The sequence below is a fragment of the Hoplias malabaricus genome, chromosome 1, assembly GCF_029633855.1.
Source record: "Hoplias malabaricus isolate fHopMal1 chromosome 1, fHopMal1.hap1, whole genome shotgun sequence".
Classification (NCBI taxonomy): Eukaryota; Metazoa; Chordata; class Actinopteri; order Characiformes; family Erythrinidae; genus Hoplias; species Hoplias malabaricus.
This window is the reverse complement of record NC_089800.1, coordinates 575,740-593,921: the sequence shown is the minus strand read 5'-3', so window position 1 is coordinate 593,921 and position 18,182 is coordinate 575,740. Positions and strand designations below refer to the sequence as shown.

The 18,182-nt window shown below is 44.5% G+C and overlaps 1 protein-coding gene across 1 annotated transcript in view; it reads right to left on the bottom strand.

Moving 5' to 3' along the window:
- The window catches only part of sulf1 (sulfatase 1), a 109,307-nt gene that overhangs the window by 82,924 nt on the left and 8,201 nt on the right, over window positions 1-18,182 (bottom strand). The window contains exon 2 of the mRNA XM_066642293.1: window positions 16,379-16,529. The gene's annotated coding sequence lies outside the window, so the exon portion shown is untranslated. The remainder of the gene's footprint in view (window positions 1-16,378; window positions 16,530-18,182) is intronic.

Sequence of the window (18,182 nt, the reverse complement as noted above, 5' to 3'; positions counted from 1 at the left end):
TCTTCCTCAGCACGGCCGGTCTTCCTCAGCACGGCCGGTCTTCCTCAGCACGGCTGGTCTTTCAATCATCTGGCCGTCCTCAGCACGGATGGTCTTCCTCAGCGCGGCTGGTCTTCCTCAGCGCGGCTGGTCTTCCTCAGCGCGGCCGGTCTTCCTCAGCGCGGCTGGTCTTCCTCAGCGCGGCCGGTCTTCCAATCGTCTGGTTGTCCTCAGCACGGCTGGTCTTCCTCAGCGTGGCTGGTCTTCCTCAGCACGGCCGGTCTTCCTCAGCACGGCCGGTCTACCTCAGCGGTCTTCCTCAGCAGTCTTCCTCAGCACGGCTGATCTTTCAATCATCTGGCCGTCCTCAGCACGGCCGGTCTTCCTCAGCACGGCCGGTCTACCTCAGCGGTCTTCCTCAGCAGTCTTCCTCAGCACGGCTGATCTTTCAATCATCTGGCCGTCCTCAGCGCGGCCGGTCTTTCAATCGTCTGGTTGTCCTCAGCACAGCTGGTCTTCCTCAGCGGTCTTCTTCAGTGCAACTGGTCTACCTCAGTGTGGCTGGTCTTCGATCGTCTGGTCTACCTCAGTGTGGCTGGTCTCCCTTAGAGGTCTTCGATCGTTGGAAGCTCTTTCATATTCCATCCACTGCTGCGTTCCCTTTAGTAGTTGCCCACGTTTATCTAAGCTCCCGACACTCGCCTAAAAAGCGAGAACAGACCAATCCCTCCTTTATTGAAGTAAAAGTCTCAACCTGATCCATTCATCGAGTGCTTCATGATGAATTTCTTAAAGCACCGAGTTATTTTTCTAATTCCCAGATATCAGTGTGGTTTCGTACTGCACTGGGGTTTATTGTGTGTTTCTCTCTTTAGGGTTCAGCACTGACTCCTGTATCTAGTGGGGTCTTCAATAACGTTCGGATCTTAATCCTATGCTAAATGCAGTAAAGGTAAACACCCACTGAATGTAAACCGAATGGAACCAAATCCCATGTCACTGTTCCCAGAAACTTAAGTTTTATTTGAAAATGAACCATATCCCAGATGTTTTTTGTATTTTATGGAACCATGACCCCGATGTCAATGTGTGTGTGTTTTAACAATGAAGTCAATGACTACGCAGCACCTTTCACTGACGTCCAATTTCAGAAACCCCAGTAAACAGTTTCTAACCGTGCTGATCTCCCCCGAATCTGAGACGTTTAAATAAGCTTTCACTTATACTCTGACCTTATTAAACCGAGTCCTGGGAACTTGTCGAACAAATAAATGTTTAGAGTAACGCAACACATCTGGCTTCGCCTCAGCTCTTAATTACACTCAAGACTCAAGAAATCCTGAGCCTACAAAAGTTCTACAACAGCTTTGAAGGGTTTATTTCTGTGGCCTTGGGACAGACAGAGAGGCCAGTTAAAGGCAGGATGGATAGAGGGAAGTGGACTCAGCTTGAGGAAGGAAAAGTCCTGCATCCCTCCAGCGTCCTGCAACTTTCCTATCATCGCCTCTGTTATTAAGACTGCTCCAGTTCAGCTGACAGCTTTAATTAAACTGACCACAGAGGTCTCGCTAACCGAGGAGATGGCCTCTTCTGGGCGCTAAAAAACATATAAAAAAAACCCAAACCCCTCAATCAAAACAATAAACATAATTCATAACCCACGACAACTTTAAAAAAGGGGACATTAGGACGTATTCTCCCCCTTTTTCCAAAAGTGAACACAGTTCTAATTTTTTATTTAAACGACTGTGACTTGCTTTTTGTCAAAACACCACAAGGATCAAACACCACAGCAGCATTCTCCCTCTGTCTAAACAGCACTGTTCAGAACGGCTTGTTTTATTGCATGCGTGCACCGAATGCAGGGTTTCAAATTAAATCTCATAAAAACTAAATACATTATTATTGAGTCTATTACATTCGCTGTAAACTAACCTCACACTGTCATTACATTTCACACTGAAGTGAGCCGAGGAAAACTACAGTTAGCACACTTTTATTTTAAAGACCTTATCCTTTCTGCCAACCAAAATAACAATCAAATAAAACACTTCAAAGCGGCTGCAGACGAATCACTCCTTCAGATCCGCGCTTCATAAATAAACGTGTATCATCTCTCGCAGAAATCCATCAAACTTCCTCCTGTATTCTATTTCAGGCGCTAGGAAAAAACCGTCCACGGCCCAAAGCAGAGCCTCACAGTGAACTGGAGCCGCTCCAGCAACACGACCCGCTGCCAGATGGAAACTTCCATGCTAATCTGAAACTAGCTGAATCTATATAACACTTGTTCAACATTTCAGCACCAGGTGCTGAAATAACAGCCCATAACTTTCACGTTCCCCATCACAACGTTTCACACGCGGCCAGAGAAACACACCGTAATCAAACAAACTCTCCATAAAACCCAATCCCTTCCATTCAAACAAGTCCACACGCACACAGCCTCAAACAGACCTCTGTGCTCCGCTCTGTGATTTATTTCTGTCGTCTCCTAGTAAACTCTGAGATGAAATGATAGCGAACATTCCTTCAGTCTCATGGAGTCTCCCTCAAAACAACCCCGAGCTGAGATTTACACCTGAGTATACAGCTTTTATTTGTGAATCTTGTTAAATTCAAGAGCACCTCCAAGTTTTCCACAAATCATAAATTCAACCCAGCACGCGCCCATCTTAAAACACACACACACACACACACACACACACACACACACACACACACACCTGAGCAGGTACCACATTGGACAGAAGCTCAAGCTCAGCATTTTCCTTTTTGCTCACCTTTTTTAAACCCTGTCAGCAGTGGGGGCTCAGACATGTGGCAAAGATATATTTATATTTTATTTTATTTCCGTTTTATTAAAGTCCCCAGGTGATGATAAGTTTTTAGCTGAATACAAAACCTGACACTAACCTTAGGAACCAAAAATTAACCAATGTTCCATTTCCATCGCTCTCTCTTATCTACACACACACACACACAGGTATTTCACATGTGAAGTATACCTCAGCTGAATGACCTCACTCTCTGCCCCAGCGTGTGTTGGACAAAGCAGCGGCCAGTCGTCCAGCCGCACTCTGCTCTCTGCGTCACCGTCCAGATGTGAACTCCTGTCACAAAGCCTCCATTAATCTGACTGGGCCTGTCAGCTCTCTCACTGACGCCCAAACACAGCATTCTGCAGGCTCGCTCGCCCACCCGCCTCCGCTGATACCAGCACTTAGCCTGCAACTCTATATTTTGTTTAGGAAATGAGTCATAAATTAGTAGAGCTCCCAGCTGAGGGGGGGGACAGTCGGGGGACAGAGAGGGCTCTGTGGCTGTTCTTCACAGGAGAGAGAGAGAGAGAATCTGTAAGGACACAGTGTTACTGCTTTAGTGTTCAATCAAACCACACAGAGCTCTGAGACAGACATCAATATATTAATTCTAAGCTTTTAGATCACACCATATTCATGTTTTAGAGCACGTTTTCCTCTCCCTAGTCATAATCTGTTGAGAGTCTGGATGAATATCGGTCATATTTGTGATGTCATAAACATGAAAATGTTTGCACAACACGCCTAGAACTTAAAGTGTTCATGGCCTTGAATGTAGAATAAATACAAACCTGGTGAAGAGTAACTTCTGTGACCTACGGTGGACCAAAGAAGCTATTGTCAGACCTCAAACCTGTTAATTATAAAACCTTGTCTGTCATTTTCTAATCACTCGAATGCTCAAAGGTGCAGTGTAGAGTGAGATACTGTAGCGCTATGGAAACACATGGTTAAAGCAAAAGGGAGGAAAAAACACATTTCCTTCTACTGCTTGAAGGGTTAAATCTGACTGAGACATTAAGACAGACACAAATGAAATGTGGGGTGTAGTGAAGCTCCAAGCTTCCAAACATCCTCTCCCTGGCAGCTCCTGAGCCACGCTCTTCGCCTGAGGCCTGCTTTCAGAGCTGCGCAGAGCGGTTAGACATGGAGTTAAGAGGGAAAGTGGAGCCTGTGATGGGCTCTCCTCTGCACAGGTCAGTGAGGAAGCTCCCTGAGTAATGACAGCCCTCCAAAACCGACCTGGACGGACGGACTGACACACACACACACACTACAGCTAGAGCTAAAAAGCAAGAAGCCAGTCACACAAAACACAGGAGAGAAGGCGTTCAGAGTTTCCACGATGTTTAAGAGGACTTCATTAGTCATTATGTAAACAGTATGTTATTGTACAGTATTCATTATTAAACATTGTGGGAATATTGAGTACACAGTGAGTGTGAGTGCAGTAAACAGTGTTCTATATCTTCAACACAGTGGAAGGAGAGTGAAGAAGAATAACATCCTTACCCCTTCATAAAAAGGGTGCACTAACATTTTCTACATTTTAACATTTTAGTAGCAGTGGGAATGCACATTTAAATACGTATTTAAATCCCACCAGTGAATGTGGACCCCTGTAAAACACTAGCCGTGCCGACCCTGGGCCCAACAACAGCCGCAGACATCGCTCACTCACAGCCCACGGCTCTTTGAGGGGAAAATCCCATTCGTCTTCACTCACTTCGCCCTCAGCACCACGGTTCCCATGGGACATTTACAGGTAAAGCAGCTGGTAGAAGTGGGCAGAAGTGGGTAGCTGGATCTGATCAGTGCTCGGCTACATTTACTGCATTCCTCCGTCTGCTGGGCGCTATAAACATGAGGGTTTATTTTGAAAAGGTGCATGGGTGCGTGCTGTAAAGCATCCTGCAGCATGGTCCATCGCGACGATAGGGCCCTGGGTGTGTGTTTATCAGATTTACAGCTGTAATCCCGCTCTTAACATGCTGTGTAATGTTTGTTGCAAGCTGCATGACCTCAGAGCTGAGTTTATTATTGCAGCTCATGTACATAGCGTACCTGTATCAAATAAAGTTTACAAAAGAGCTTTACCGCGAGATTAAAGCCCAGGCTGGGATACGAAGGAAAACCACACCGAGAGGAAAGGTATTAAATATAGCAGAGATACATCGAGTTAAAGAAAATAAACAAAAAACAAAGAGGGAAATATAATCAAACACAGATCAAGTCAACAAACTAGGGCTGAGCAATTTGGGGAAAATACTTAATTCATACAATACACAGCGTCTCCAGCAACTCTTTAAATTAAGCAGTAATTTAATCACTGACTTTTAAAAGGAATTCCGCATGGTCTGCTGTGAAACAGTCCATTGTTGTGCAGCGGTAGACGCGATGTCTACACCACAAACACAACCATTTATTTACTATCATTATGGACTCTTTAATGGACTATTCTTGACTTTAATTACACACCACACAGGTGAGCAGAAGCAAAAAGATCCCAAAGGTGAACTTTCAGTTTCTTGCAGCCATGCTTGAGGGGGGGGGGGTTACTTATTCAGTGCACGTAGACATTAATGCGAGGATCTGGAGGCCACCAACCCACACACTGAGAAATAACACAACCCAGTCAGTTTTGGCCACATCTGAAAACATGGACCCATAAGAGCACTGATTAAAAACCGAGGAAACAAGAATGTACCCCATCATCCAGGTTGCGTCCTAATGCCCAGTGCGACCAGGGCCCAGTTACAGGACACGGACCAGTCTTGGTTCAGTATGGGAGTGTTCACAGTGAAAGCTCCACCACCTTCATTTTGATACGTTGCACTTAGATGCATTATTGTAATCACTGACTATGGAATCTGTTTGAAAAAGTTAGGGTTAGCACCACAGCAGTGATAGAGTGTTCAATTTCAAGGCACTGTTTCAAAATGCATTTCTCAAGTTGTCTAACCCTGTATGCCACCATATCCCCTCACCATGTAGGAGGCTGTATTTCAGAGTGTAGACAGCTGATGAGAAGTGCTGCTAATGTAGCGCGCGCTGTCTGGTTAGGCCATTCTGTCTCTGCGTGACATGACGCTTGAACGGTGTTGAAACGGTCCAAACCCAAGCCCCAGGAGTGGCTCCAGGCTGTAATGCTTTTTCCAACACTCAGAGAATGCCAAGGCTTTGATGACTCCCAGCAGCCCTTTGCCCCTGGCTAAAACACACCGTTAGCAACCCGCTATTGTTTGTTGTTTGCTATGGCACTGCCATTTCATGAGCGTTGAGCTCTGTAGGATCCTCTGAGCAGATCCTCACAATCTGTCCCACATCTCCAGTCTCTGGACGTGATAGTGGGCGAGCTGCTGACTGCAGAGACAGATGGATCATCAAAACACCACACGGAGGAGGGGCTTACCCGTATAAACACAAGAGTCGAGCTGAAAGCAAGTTACAACACTCAAGTTAACCATCCATTTACAACACCTTTTGACCGTCAGGAGCGCACGATAATGTAGGCATCCGGTTTATTCTGTGGTAATTGGTGGAGTAAAAGCTTCCATCTTTTAATAGCTACATAAACCTCACAGCTCCGTGCATTTCCAAAGAAACGATAGAAACACAGCATGTCCTGGCTGCCCAATTACACACGGGGTTATAGAAAATGTGGTAATTAAAATGATTGCTAAATTTTAAACCCTTATTATGTAAAAGCAGTGTAGCAGTGTTCTCTGATTCTCTCACAGGTGGTTTCCATAAGCGCCATTGTCTGCTCCAGTTCACCTCACTGCAGCCACATGACCATTCCTCTGGAGTTCTGAAAAGAAAACATCAAATCTGCTGCACATCTTTTATCAGAACCGTCACTAGAGGTGAATGATTAGGGGCTAAGCTTTATCCAGGGGTGGGGGGGTCTAGGGGTCATTTCCTCATAGCAGTAAACGTCTTTGACGAGGTACAGATGAAGCAAAGCCACAAGGAGCTGTTAATGTCCATCTACAGGTAGAAACACAAACTGAGTCGTGAACAGCTATTAACTGATTATCTGCAGGTGTCTGTGAAATACACAGCCGTGACGTCAGGAAAGAACATAAACCTCAGCTCAGTCTGCTCTGTGTTTAACGCAGTTTTTCAGCAGCTTTCTTTACCTTCATCGATAATCAGGGCTCCTCTGCTACATAGCGCTGTTTCAGCTAGTGCCTCAGTGGCGTTCGGTTTGGATCATCGCAGATTGTAATGTTTTTACTTTATTTTTGTCTTGAAATGACACTCGGTGTCAGGGAACTCACTACACCTTCTCCCCGCACACACACCGTGTGTGTATTCTGTCAAGAACAGACCGATAGCCGACGGCGTCAAAGGGACATGCAGTAACAGCAGCAGCTCCCCCAGGTCCTAGTGCTCCCAAGTTTCATTGCACTGTTAATATGGAGACAGAGAGAACCCATGTTGATAACGTGTGCCTGCTCCTGATTGGCTAAACACAACCAGTCAGCCACTTGAATTTCACTGGATAGACCACACACACAAAAATATATATTATAAAAATAAATAATGTATTAAACACGTGTGTGTGTAAGTGCTATCTGTTTGTGACACCTTTTTCCGCCAGGAGTCCAAACAAACTGAGACCGATTTGGAAAACTCCTTTTACTGACCATTTCCCAGCAATCCAGGAACAGCCCCGTTTAAAGAGTGTTTTAAGAGATTTTTCCAACCATAAGTGATCCAAGCGCACCTGCCCCTCCAGCTCCATTAGGGGAAGCAGCCACCGGTCCAACAAGAGCCAAAAGGCTAATAAACATTATGTTAGCACGTGTTTAAATGGAGATGTTTAAAAGAGGAAATGAGCGCCAGTGAGGAATGGCTCCTGTAACTGTTGGCACCTCTTACACTTTTCAGCAGGATGGCACTGCCAGTAACAGCTCCGCTGGCCCCAAGACGACAGGCTTTTATAGAGAGAGACAGACGCTGTGGTAAGAAGTTGCTCTCTTGTTTTGACTAAGAACAGCCTGCTCACTCAAACTGTCCAATAAACATTAAATACAAGTGTTAAAGGGCAAAACTGGCCTCCGATCAATCCAGAAGGGAAAGTTCTACCAACACCTAGAGAGACGTCTGTGCCTGGCACCACAGAAACCAGCAAAGTCCTCTCCAGCTCTTGGCTCTGCTGCAATGGAATAAACTCAGGACCACAGCAGCTCACTTCATTTACTGACCAGGCGACCCACGTACTCACTCAAATCTCGGTACATTTTTTTAAATAATGTGTATTAGTCAAGATTTAAGATACGCAGCCAGTGGTGAAGTAGATACACAGCTATAACAATGAGTTTTCAAGCACCATGACCTCACTTCTGACGAATGAGGTAAAACGGTTAACCCTGAGGGTATCATGACCCAGAAAACAACAGTAGTACATTAGTACGATGCACACGGTGATATTCAGCAAAACTTAGCTTTTCTAAAAAGAGCACTCCTCACGGTAAAGTGTCTGCCACGTTTTCTAAGCTGAGCCAAGGCTGACTGAGGTGGAGAGGGTCTGTGCGAACACTGACAGGCTCTGGTTTCCCAGACATGTTTACTCAGGCAAAGAAAGCAATATTCCTGCAACATTATCATTTATTAAATGTTTACAAATTTATATTTTAGAAAAGTAACGAACCTGACTGATGCCCCTTTAAATCCTGTAAATGTGGACCCAGCAGTGCTTCCCATTTCATAGTTTAAAAAACACACAATCGCACTATTAAACGTCCTAAATAGTTCATAGTAGTTACTGAATAAATATAACCTTTTACACCAGACAAACATCACCGTCTACGTGAATTTTACTTTGGTCCGTGTTCTCCTCTCGCCTTGGGACACATGTATGTGTTAATAAATTCATTAAATCTCTACCACAATGCCATGAATATACCGTGATATTAACTACTCCAGCACCACACACTTGTGCGGACATGAAGAATTAAGAGACGTGCCTGAATGTTTGGATTATCACTAAACCCAGCAGCAGAAATTACAACACACTTGGTTTGACAGACTGTAATTAAAAATAGAACTCCTCAGACATAACCCAAACAAACCTGTCTGTTACTTCTTTCAAAAAAAAAAAACGCCACACGTCCTCCCCATGATCTCAAAAGTTGTAAGTATGGCACAAAAGATTTTCAGTTCGGACACATACTGGAGTTTACGCAGCTTTCCCGACGGGCCTGTCTCGTACCATTTTATTTTTGGTGATCCTCGAGAGACTAACCACCAGCAGCTGCTCATGGCAACTGGAGTTTATGGGCTTTTAAATTTAGTTCATCAAAAAAGAGAAGGTGAACGAGGAGGTAAATCACACTGATGGATTGCCAAAAGCCTTCATTTGTTAGTGCTGGTATAGGAGTGCACATTAACCCTCCAGACGTCAAATCACACATTGTTGTCTGCGAGAGGCAGACTAGCACATGGCTGAAAATCTCAAGGGTGTCGCAACTTAGAACAACATTGGTTTACAGTTAAAGGAATTAGACACACTGTAGCAGTCAGATTTACAAGGAAAGGTTCTATTCGGTGAAATAGGAAGCTGTTGTGTAAGCACATTAATAAAGGTTGGGAGTAAGTTAGCGCGCGCGCGTGTGTGTGTGTGTGTTAACGGTAGCTTCCTGTAGTAGAGGACTTGTACACTGATAATTAAGTCATTGAGCTGAACAGGAGGTGGCTTGAGAACAGCTGTCCCTCATGTATATCTGAACCAGGCTCATCCTCTTTCATCTGCACTCAACAATGCACTCAATTTGTTAGCATTAGCATTTTACAGCCACTGATTTGAGGTGGAGGGAAAGTTGAAGGCAAACAGGTAGAAAAGAGAAGTGAGGGGGTGAATGGTCTTGAAAGACAACCATTGATGGTAAATGGGTTACGGCAGGAATGTTTTCATATAAAAATAAAACGTCACACTCTTAAAGAAACTCTAGGTAGTATATTCACCTACAAAGCTGAGCTTCAAAATGATTGTGTAGCGTCAATGACCTGGAAAAGGGGGGAAAGAGCCTCTCTTGATGCTAATCCAGGCTCAGCACTGCACTCTATTAGTTAGCATTAGCATTTTACAGCCACTGATTTGAGGTGGAGGGCAAGTTAAAGGCAAACAGGTAGAAAAGAGAAGTGAGGGGATGAGTGTTCTTACTAATTCAGGCTCAGCACTGCAGAAACTGCACAATGTTCTCCCTATTACAGCACAACAATGATTCTGAAGCTGTAATTTTAAGGTAACACTAGCACCAAGCATTCCTTTAAGCACAAGTAAAGTTATATGTCATTAACCGTGTTAGAGACAAAGTTGAAGACGTTAGCTTGCTGTCAACTTCACGTTGCTTTGAATAAAAGGACAAATATTTTGTATTTTTTTGTTCCATATGCTTTTATGGACTTGAATATATATCTCCAACCTGTGAGAAAGGAAGGGGCTTTCTGAATGACCATATAACTACTAAAGAAACAAACTTAATTCAACCAATTGAAGTAAACATTGACCTACAGCTGAATTTATTTAGACAGAACAACCCTTCTACACGTCATTTGTCCCCGATATGTAATAAAGCTCAATAAAGTACATCAGCACTGCGTTCAGAAAACCATAATTCCATAATTTCCTAAATATTTGGATGTTCGACGGCTCGCCACAGCACCCACCCACGGATGATGTCACACCACAGTGGTGTCCTTCCGCTTTCTCAGGCGGTCAGATTTTAAAATAAGAGGAGCGCAGACTTTTCCAGGCACGATGAATGAGCCATCATCCTGGAACAAGCCATGATGTGCTAATCTTGTGGAGTAATTACAGAAAATTGAGAAGCCACAGTCTAAACAGCAGAGATCAGGGCAGATGAGTCAGGGCCTGAGTGAGGAAAGTGTTGTGGAAATATTTAACTGCCCGTTGCCATTTAGAGAGACGTTTCAGCTGAGACCGTCCCTGCTGAACCTCCTTGGTCTGGATTTTAAAAATAGAGCAGAGGCTGATCTTCAGCTCTTCTTCTTCAGAGGAGGCTCCAGACAAGACACATTCCAGCCATTTGGAGCGGAGAATGCTATCTGCTAACCCCGACGTCAGATAGCAGCTAGAGCCACGGGAAGTTAACCTGGCCAGCTGAAATCCATCCACACACACACAGCTCTGCAAAGCTTTACACTGCAGTTTCCACTCAGTCACAGAATAACTGGTCTGGGTTCTAGCCTTGCCAAAGCTGTCACGCACCCAACTCTACAACCAACGGTGATTTTGTGACCACGGATTTGAGCTCCAATCAATAGCTCTGCAGCTTTTATGAAGCAAAGCTAATGCTTCAACAACGGCACCTGACCTCACACAATCTTTTAACGTCCTAATAGCATCTGACTCAATTCCCAAAGCAGCACGGTCACGTCACGCACATTAGCAGGTCACGATGCTTTCCTCAAGGAAGCCTGTTTAAAACATTAAGTTATTAAAAAGTGACAAAGAACACCAAACTAGATGTGTCCAACCTTTTGACATGCTGTGATATGGCTGTATTTACCAGGAAATATAAATGAATTCCTGTCTTACAATGCACTCGCAGTGTGCCTGGGTTCTATTTATTGAGAGCTGAACTGTGGCCTGTTTGAGTGACGGCGTTTCAGAGTTAATGAGCTCAGTCCGCTCTGACCGACAGCAGGCCCCACCCCTTCTGCTCGCTCCCTGCAGGCTGGACACAAGGCTTTTTACACACAAAACACAGCCTGTCACTCACAGCCGCCCTCTCTACCCCCTCCGTTAGTTTAACCCCATGTTAATGCAGCCCCTCTGTGCTCCTTTAAAAAAAAAACAAGTCCCCTGCCCCAAAGCAGTTCCAACACCCGCTCTGCCCAAGCACTACCTCCAGCCCGACACACCTACAAAAGGCTTCATTTCGGAACCATCCTTTAAAGGGTTCTTCAAGGAAGCACTGCTTCATTTTTAAGAGCATTATATAAATAAATAAATAAAGGAAAACCAGTGCTAAGGATTGTTCATACGAAGCTATAGACCTTGCCATTTTTAATTCTATAAATGACAATTCAAAATGTGATGTCACTTCCAGTCGTTTAAGGACAGCACAGTTTTGGAGATTTGGTGATTGCTCTAATCATGTTTCATCAGTGTTCATCAGAGCAGAGAAATCACTAAAACAGTCTGGAACATCGCACTCCAGAAGTGGAACTGATGACTGGAGGAATCTAGGAAACACACTGGCTGTCCTAAAGGAGTATGTAATAAGCCTGAGCTCCTGAGAGCCTCCATGCACCTGTCTGAAGGGACCCACCTGTATTTTACCTCCAATACCACAGAGGTCCTCGCTGATAATGATGCAGTGGTTTGGGATAAAGCGTCGGTGACACTGGCGGAACCAGACATTAATAGCAGAGGCCAGACTGAGACCATTACTCTTTTCTATCTTTTCGATGTGAAGTTGCTGTGGATCTAGTAGTGTTTCCTGATCCCTCGCTCATTTACTGACACCGGCATTGAGCACCATGTAGAATGACATCATGAAGAACCACATACTAAGCTTTGTTTGAGGTTCGCTGTTAAACTGAAATGGTTCTGCAAAATAGCTGCCAGCAAAGTGATGGTGGGGGGCCCCCTGGCTCCACCCCTGATCAGTGGGAATCACAGTTGTTACATTTTTTTGCTTGTATTTACATTTACTGAAGCAACATTGAACACAGACCTAACAATCGATCTGTGAAACTAGAGAGGGGTGTTATACGTTATTCTCCCTCATCTTTAAACATGCACCCATTTTTATGACTTATTTTCTGTTTTACACTGTGTGATGCCACCTTGCCTCAACTTCCATCCAAACCAAAGCATGATTCAATTTCATCCACCCCAAGACCACCTCTTTTGGACTGACCAATCTTGGTCCTTTGATCCAGACCGTGGTCAGAAAAGTCTAAAAGGTATGAACCAAAAGATTATGGGTTTGAAGTTGGTTGCTACAGCAATGTTTAGCTGGTTAATGTAAATTTGTGGGCGGCACGGTGGTGCAGCAGGTAGTTGTCGCAGTCACACAGCTCCAGGGACCTGGAGGTTGTGGGTTCGATTCCCGCTCCGGGTGACTGTCTGTGAGGAGTTGGTGTGTTCTCTCTGTGTCTGCGTGGGTTTCCTCCGGGTGACTGTCTGTGAGGAGTGTGGTGTGCTCTCTCTGTGTCTGCGTGGGTTTCCTCCGGGTGACTGTCTGTGAGGAGTGTGGTGTGTTCTCTCTGTGTCTGCGTGGGTTTCCTCCGGGTGACTGTCTGTGAGGAGTGTGGTGTGTTCTCTCTGTGTCTGCGTGGGTTTCCTCCGGGTGACTGTCTGTGAGGAGTGTGGTGTGTTCTCTCTGTGTCTGCGTGGGTTTCCTCCGGGTGACTGTCTGTGAGGAGTTGGTGTGTTCTCCCCGTGTCCGCGTGGGTTTATTCCGGGTGCTTAGGTTTCCTCCCACAGTCCAAAAACACACGTTGGTAGGTGGATTGGCGACTCAAAAGTGTCCGTAGGTGTGAGTGTGTGAGTGAATATGTGTGTGTCTGTGTTGCCCTGTGAAGGACTGGCGCCTCCTCCAGGGTGTATTCCCGCCTTGCGCCCAATGACTCCAGGTAGACTCTGGACCCACCGCGACCCTGAATTGGATAAGGGCTACAGATAATGAATGAATGAATTAATGAATGTAAATTTGTCCATTTCTATAAAGGCCGGGTGTCAGTGTTAGAAAACACTTCTGAGATTAGCGACTCGTCAGCTTGAGGCCAGTCTTATCTAGAAATGCAGTTAGCATTAAGCTAATTTGGAGGGTTAGCATAATCTTTGATTACTGCACTAACCCTGTGATAAACTGTGTCTAAGCAGTATATTGGGCAAACTAAACAATCTGGAATGTTGACTTGTCAAACTTTTGCCTTAAAGCTGTGTCAGCAAGTTCTCGTTTTAAAAAATACCATAGAAAAAAAAAAAACGAGTAGGGAAGGAAGGGAGTTTACTTTGGCCCCTGTTCAGGTGAGGTCACCAATGCAGCGAACCAGAGGAACTCAGAGGGACATTTCACACCAGACAGCTGACCTCATTCCCATCAATAGACCTCCATCTGTTTCATTTAGGCTGTGTTCGGAGAGTCACCCCTTCAAATACAATTCTATTTAAACATCTCCGGGGGGTTCCACGTCTCCTCAAACACGGACAGAATGAGGAAAGGAAAAGTCAGGCCAATTAATCTGCCCACTGCAGTCCTCATCGATCCTGAGCAGTAAAGCACAAGTAAACAATCCACACTCACAGCCTAGCAACTCTTTGGCCTCGCTAGAGAACCCGCGAAACCAGGCTAAGCAGCACGGCTAATGAATTCAGAACGTCAACACTGCATTGGGTCCATGGACAAACTGGTTGTAACTAACCAAAGAACAGATTGTGCATCCTTTTAAATGGTAATCCTGCCCTGAAGACACAGTTAAACAGGCGGTATCAGGCTAGCTGACGTGCTATGCTCAGAAACACAAGGCTTCAACGGCACAAGCTGTTCAGAATTAGCATATGGTAATCATTACCCACAAATAAGCCAGTGGATTTTAAACGTGCACACAGAAATATCATCATTTTCATCTGATAAACAAAAAGACAAAAGGTCTGAATTGCACAGAATTGTCTGCCCCTTGATGGACTTCTTTTACTGTCAGTTCCTCTGAGTTGGCTACTGTTATTATTTATTTTTCGTTTACACTTCAGGTCAGAGAAAGCCATTTTGTTTTTACAGAGCAGCTCAAAAGCATCATTCATCTTCTCTCACAACCCCCAGAAATGAAGGAATGGTGCAAGCGATGGGAAAGTTCAACTTCCCCCAATTGAGGACCCCTGCTTGGATGGATTGGGCAAATATTGCCTTTGTTTGGCCATCTTTTGCCCTGACAGGCAGGGCATTATGGGAAGGCTTTTTTCTACAGAAGCAGCAGCGCAGCTGTCCCGTGTTTACTTTGCCTTCTGCCTGGTCTGGGTATCAATTAGCCCTGCAGCGGGGAGAATGCAATCAGAGGCACCTTCCGCACAAATTAATACCCTCTAATGCCAAATGTAGGAATTAAAGACATGGGCTTTTTAAAGGAAACGTGCTGTCGGCTGCATTGGTGTTTTTAACACGCGACAGAAAAGGTCCAACAGCGCCGCAACGACTTCAACCAGTTAAAGACTTTAGCTATGGGTGTCCAGATCTGTTCTAGTGCCATTAAACAGGCACTAGATCTGCAGACCGCAAAGTGATTGTGTTCTCATTTTCTGTACTGACAGCTTCTACTGTTCTTCAAGATTTCAAACTAAATGACATCTATAAAGATCTGATGGCAGGCAGCTACAGAAACTTCACACACACCTGGATCACAAACACCATTCTAATGCATCCCAAAGACACTGGCTGCAGCTCCACCACTCCACAGAACACCCATAACCTTACGCAGAGGAGCTTGCACCCCAGTAGCAGAGGCCTTCCATTTCAATACATGCTTTGTACTGGAGATACATAATTTTTCTGCACAAATTTTCCCCCTTGTATCCACAACAGCTGCACCTTAAAAAGAGGACACTTACATCAATTAAGGCACATCTAAAACTGACGTTCTCACCCAGAGGTCATACAGAAGTAATATTCCTGCCGCAGAGAAAATCATCCTTGTTTTAATGAGTTTGTGGGTACAGTTCCAAAAAAAAGGTCAGCAGATATTTCGTAAATCCTTAATCTTTCCTGTAAATATCTGAGAAATCATTTGGATATGTTTTGAGACCTGCACTAAGCAGAGAAATATTCAGTAACAGTAAAATCCAATTAGAGAAGGAAGACAAAAACCAGAGCGTGTGTGACAGAGACGTTGTGATTGGACACAGCCTTCTCACTTCGATCATCAGTCGAAAAGCTTGTGGAGATTTTACCAGCACTGGGACTAATAATTAATGCCGCTTCCAGTAAGACTCATTGAACACACGGTTCATTACAGTGGGAACATTCCAACAAGTGCGTCATCACACAGCCCGAGTGGAGGGTTAGCGGTTAGCCATATCATCTGTGCCCTCTTGTGGAAGGCTGGCACAACTGAGCTCAGCTGCTGTCCACCAGAATGCACACGAACCCCTTACGGTTCTTTAAAACCTTAATGAGAATCCCCCCCAAAAAAAAGAAATAATGTAGGAGTTTTTTCCTTTCTTTTTTAACCAGGATCATGGTTTTCAAAATGGCTCCATAACTGAAGCTTAAAGATATAAACAAAGTGATTCACAGTGGTTTGAGCAGCTGATTTCTGCTCTGTGGTGGTGATAGGAAGCATGCGTCATGATGCAAATAAACACAAATGTTTTATTTTATATCTTTGATTTAACTAAAACTCTAAATGCCCAGGGAATCTACACACTTTTAAAGTTTAGTAAGTCATGCAGAGGGTAGCAAAAACCTAAAAAATAGATGGATAAATCTTAAAAAGGGTCAATCCTAGTCATGGATTAAAAGTGTTCTAAGAAATGAATGTAGTTCAGAAATGGGCTTGACTTTTGTAAGACAATGAAGCCTAATGCTTTTGGCACTGACCTGTTATTATGATGTTTTAGACTCGGGAAGACCTGGTTTATTGGCTCTGACACTCATCTGGTCCTCATGAGACAACAGCTACAAACTGGAGATGTAAACGCCACATCTGCACTCAGACCTTCTGTTAGCTCTTGTGATAAAGCTGCTATTCCTGCGTTACACAAGAAACAATGGAGAAGTCAAGTGGTCCAATTACTTATGATCCCCTACATTTAAATGAAGGCTCGTTCCCTGGAACTGCTTTATTTCTACTCTATTGTATAAAGCTAAATGGGTAATGGAGTCAAAATCAAGCCAAACCAAGAAGCATTGTGTCACTGTCCAAATATTTATGGACCACACTGCAACCAGGGGCAGAAAACGCCAATCACTTGAATTCAAAGGAAACTTTACAAGCCTTGATTTTGGACCATTAAAACTGGGAGAGACCGTCTACAGTGACAGAGGGAGATCTGGGAAATCTGAACCCGAGTAATAATCAGAACCATTCGCTGCTGTCAGCAAAGCCAATGCACAGAAGTCATCGGCTTCAATCTTTCATAAAATAGTTTATTGTTCTCATATTGTGCTGAAAAAACTTGGAAACAAGACCTCATCCTGCTCTTTGAAGACGGATATGAGATAGTGATGAAGCAACATAACGTTCGGATCCAAGGAGGACACTCGAGCATGGAGAAGAAAAGCAGAACGTCATTAGCATACGACTTTTAACTCCGTCTTTGAAAACCCAAGCCCTTTCGTGATGGAGAGCACATGCCCAGAAGAGAAGCTACAATACATCAGCTCCTCAAAGTCTGAATGACACCTGGCTCAGGCTGGAGCAGGAACATCTCCGTCTGCCATCGCAAAGGGCCGTGGTAGCAACAAAACAGCTCCGTGGGAGGAGGGAAATGCTGCCGACTGCCAAAAGAACACATTACGTCTTCTGTACGAAGCTGAATGGAGAGAAGAAAGGGAACGAATGAGTTATCGCAGGAACAGCCTGTTGATAACAGGAGCGTGTCCCGCCCACGAGCAAAACAAAGCAGCAACACTCTTTCCAACTGCCAAACTGTACGAGTTCCACATATGTATCAATTACTCTCTCGTGTTCTTGCTCGTCCCGACTGTGAGATCATGCAGAATCATTCGTCTCCACACCTCCATAATGTTACAACAGCTCTGTGAGCTCACTTTCCCTCCCATTGTTCACTGCTTCTCCCATTGAGGTCTCTCCCTGTCCACCAGCCAAGGCGTGCTATGTGTAGGTCTTTTTACTGAAGTCACTGTCCAGGTGTGTGCTACACATCATTTCAGGAAATAAACACGGTAAGAACTCATAGAAAACACAGTGTTATTTCAGCTTTTTTAACAGCAGCAGCTCTGGGTCTTAATCAACCATCTGTGACCTGTTTTGGCCAAAATACCACAGGGCTCAACCCCCAGAGCAATGTTCTTTACACTGTCTAAACAGTCCTGTTCCGAACGGCTCTTTTCAGCACCTGTTGCTTCACAGTGAGGAGTGAGGAGCTTTAGCTCTGGTTTTTAGCAGATTCTCTTTCTCCTAGTTTCTCTTTTCCTCTGTTTTAACTCACTGCTCTTATTTCACCGCGTACATTGTGTACGTTTAGCTGTGTTTAACCTTGTCTTTGCGCTCTCACACAAGTGCAGGTCCAGCGCTGTTATTGAACAGACTTAGACAGGGGGCGGGGCAATGCTAAAGTGACTGTAGCACAAAATCAGAACTGGATTTACCCTGTGTTTACAGAATTAGGCAGTCCACAGAAATCTAAGAGAGAGGTCATTTTTCACAGAATACAACCCC